Raw genomic sequence first — 4,433 nt, 5'->3', positions numbered from 1 at the left:
AGGCGTATTCTCCTACTATAACCTGGACGGAACCATTGCCTTGTGAGTGAATTTGGTAGACACAAGTTGTGTGGAAATTCGTCTCTGTCTCTCTTTCTTTCCTTCTTTCTTTCTTTCTTTCTTTCTTTCTTTCTTTCTTTCTTTCTTTCTTTCTTTCTTTCTTTCTTTTTTCTTTCTTTCTTTCAACCAAACCATTTGAAGAGCTGCCTCAGCATGGCCGCAGTCCAATGACCGAAACAAGTAAAACATAAAAGAAAAAAAAAGTAATGCATTCGTATTTATAGAATCAGTGTATTGAGATGAAGTCAGGCAAATAGAACGCCTCCTACCAAAATTTGTTTCCTTGTGCTGGTATCAGTAATTTTCACCCAACTTCATAGAAATGTTTCTAACATAGGCTTAAGGCCTAATATTTTTAATGGACTCAAAACAGTCAGTATAATCGACTGTAGTACTTCATTCATATTTCTTTACCGAAAACAGAAGGTCGAAAGGTGTGTGTGTGTGTGTGTGTGTATGACTGTCACTGTGCCCCAAAGACGGTGCTGATTCCGTCAGTAGTTCGCACAAGAATACATACACCAAAACTTAAAATAATACAGGAGACGATTTAAGTGACTAGATATCTCACCGCGGAGTCATCTGTATAGTTGCAACCAAAATTCTGCACTACTACTACTACTACTACTACTACTACTACTACTACTACTACTACTACTACTACTACTACTACATTTGACTTTAGGTTTCCTGTGAACGTCTTAGTCACAATTATATTGATGCATGCATGCGTTTAGGTATGTATAATATGTAATATTATATACGCACATATCTCTCTCTCTCTCTCTCTCTCTATATATATATATATATATATAATTATGTGTGTGTATGTGTAGGCGTGCGTGTGTATATGAGCGTGAGTGCGTGTGCGTGTGTGTGTGTGTAATGTTCAACATCCTGTCAAACAACGTCAGTGCTTTGCGAGGTGCAGATGTGGAGATCTTCAAAAAGATGTGTCTGAACAAATTTATATTTGAACCCCCATCGCGGCAGGAGGGACAGTGAAGAGGAATTCCGTCCAACTCGCCCCTTCACTCAAAAGAGTTCCGAAAGGAGAACCATACACACCGAAAGACGGTGCTGCAGCATGGTCCGAACCTTTGGCTGAAACCAATCAAAATATAACAGGAGTAGGAGTGGCTGTCGTAAGCAACTTGCTTACCAACGACATGGTTCCAGGTTCAGTCCCACTGAGTGGCACCTTGACAAATGTCTTCTACTATAACCTCGGGCCGAGTGGATTTCGTTGCCGGAAACTGAAAAAAGCCCGTCGTATATATACATACACACCTACATATAAATGTATATATTTTTGCTTGTAGTTCTCCCTCCCCCACCATCGCTTGACAGCCGATGTTGCTGTGTTTACGGCCCAGTAACGTAGCGTTCGTATAAGTCCTTGGGTCGATTTGTTCGGCTAAAGGCAATACTCCAGCTTGGCTGCAGTCAAAAGACTGAGACAAGTAAAAGAGTAAAAGTGCATATATATGTGTATGTGTACCCAAACACACGCGCACACACACGCACACACACACACATATATGTACATATACACATAAACATATACATGCATATATATATGTGTGTTTGTGTGTTGTGTGTATGTATATAAGTTGCGAATGCACGGCGCATATTCCCAAATCTTCCTCTGTTGTATGTGGCACCTGTAGTCTTTGTCACCCTATCTGTATGGTTTTCTATATATATATATGTTTTTATTATCCTTTTCTTATTCAATGGTGCATATCAGTCCAACAATACACGATAGTTATGGCATAATAAATAGTCAACGGTGATTTCCTACATAGAAATAAATTAATACCTGTTGGAGTACTCTACACTTTTCTTAATGAACTGTAGTTCGAAACGATGGTTACGAAATTCTTAAATAATGGAATAGAAACCTCGATGCTAGTATCGTGAATGACACACTAAAGCTTATATTAGTGCACCTCGACTGAACCGTATTCCATGACGATAATACAATATATATTTACATATATAAGTACATGCATATGTCTCTCTCCCTATAAATACATATATACATATATACACACACACACACACACACACATATATATATGTAAATATATATATATATATATTATATATATATATATATATAAATATATATATATATATATATATTTATATACATATATATGTATATATATATGTATATATATATATATATATATATTATATATATATATATATATATATATATGTGAAAGTCTGTCATCTGAACATTTCGTTATTAATGATTAATACCACAAAGGCATAGTAAATTACGGATGAGTAAAAATATTAGAATTAACATCACAAATAGAGAACAGAAAACGCCAGTGTTATGGTATGTTGGAGCCTCTGCAAATAATATAGAGAAAGAAAAAAGGAGTGACAGAGGAAAAGAGAGTGAAAGAGGCGTTCGAGAAGAGAGGTTACGAAATTAAAGACTCGGCGTAAGAATAAATAAAATAAACAGATATGGACATTTTCACAGGCCTGTAATGAGATAATAAAAATAAATTCAGTCACATTTACTTATGTTGTTATGAGAGATGTTTGAAAAAGAGAAAATATGAACAAATACCAGACGTAAAACGAAAAGGAGATGAATAAAAGAACAAAAAAAATGGCGCAGAATACTCTGCCATTTGTATAATTACGTTCAGTTCTATGATCACTAAGTGAATGTAATAGAAGTGTTTTGTGTGATATATAGCTGATAATCTGATTTTCTGTCACACACTTTTGTAAATTGGCTTAGACATATAAGATCAGTAACATTTCCAAATGGAAAATATCTGAAAATTTTGATATATGGGTAGTAGTATATAGCTTTTTTTGTTTTTGTGTGATAATATATTAATTTTATTATCACTATCATTACAGAAGTGGATTAGCAGAATCATCGGAGCATTGGACAAAATACATAGCAAAATTTTTTCCGACATCTAACATAATAAGTTCAAACTGTACCGAGAATAACCTTTCCTTTCACATATTCGGTGTCGATAAAATAAAATAGCAGTCAAGTATTAGCGTCGATGTAATCGATTAACTCTCTCCCCATATTTCAGATCATGAGTAAATAGAGTAAATAGTATCTTTAGCACGCCGGACAAAATGCTTTGCGTCATTTCGACCGTCTTTTCGTTCTGAGTACAAATTCTGCACAGATCGACATTGCCTTTCACCATTTGGGCGTCTATAAAATAAATAGCAGTTGAGCACAGCGTGTCGATCTAATGGACTTGATTCATCCCCGAAATTTTGAGTCCTTGTGTTTATAGTAGGATAGAATATTATAATAAAGGAAGTTCGCAGGCAACGAGCGATCAAAATTGCTTGCACGCCGGCCCAAAGTACTTAGCAGCGTTTTAGGTTTCGTGTTTCCAATGCTACCAAGGTTTACTTTGCATTTCGTCCCTTTGAGGGTCGATAAAATAAGTACCGATTGAGAACTGGGAGCGATGCAACGGACTAGCTTCCTCAACACCAGATTCCAAGCCTGGTGCTTATATACAAAGTATTATCACTGGTTCTCATCTCGAACGTATGCAGTTATTCCCAGTCATGCCGTTGTGGCTAGATTACTAACACTTCCTTCCAAGATTATTCTTATAGATTTTTGATTTATTACAGCAAGAACTTTTCCAAGGAAATTTTTTTTTTTTTATGTCATTAATGTTTACCCTGTAAGATATATATCTTTCTCTGGAGATTGTTTTCGAATTAATTCATAATGGAGTTGAATAACAGAAGTAACACATCCTTAAGTAAAATGAAGCTATTACGTCTACCATTGAGGAACAAAAGTAATAACTAGCCTGCTCGGCCAAATTAACGCTCTCTTCTCCGTCCAATATTTGTCATTATAAGGACACAATATCTAAAATCAAACAGGATTTTCCCTCTCATTATTCACAATCCACCATATGCAGCCTTCGATATTCAATTTCATGATCATATTGGATCATTACAACCCACGATGACAACTTCTATCGGCGCCTGTATTCCTGCACACTTCTTTGGCAAACTACCCTTCCATCGTTTCTCCATTCTATTCTTCAGTCTCCCTTATTTTGTTTTCAGTATTTCAAGTGGATCATTTCCCCCTCTCTCTATTTCTCTGAGTCTTTCTCTTTCCCTCTTTCTAGAAGATGGCAGTGGTTAGGCCTAAACAAGGATGGGCTCACCGAGTATACAAAAGCTATCCAACATTGGCTCTGTGCCACAACTCTCCCTCTCTCTCGACTCTATCAAGTGTTGAAGGCTTAAAACGTGACAGCTATCTATCTATCTATCTATCTATCTATCTATCTATCTATCTATCTATCTATCTATCTATCTATCTATCTATCTATCTA

This window comes from Octopus sinensis, linkage group LG8 (genome assembly GCF_006345805.1).
Source record: "Octopus sinensis linkage group LG8, ASM634580v1, whole genome shotgun sequence".
NCBI lineage: Eukaryota > Metazoa > Mollusca > Cephalopoda > Octopoda > Octopodidae > Octopus > Octopus sinensis.
Note: the sequence above shows the minus strand (reverse complement) of the source record.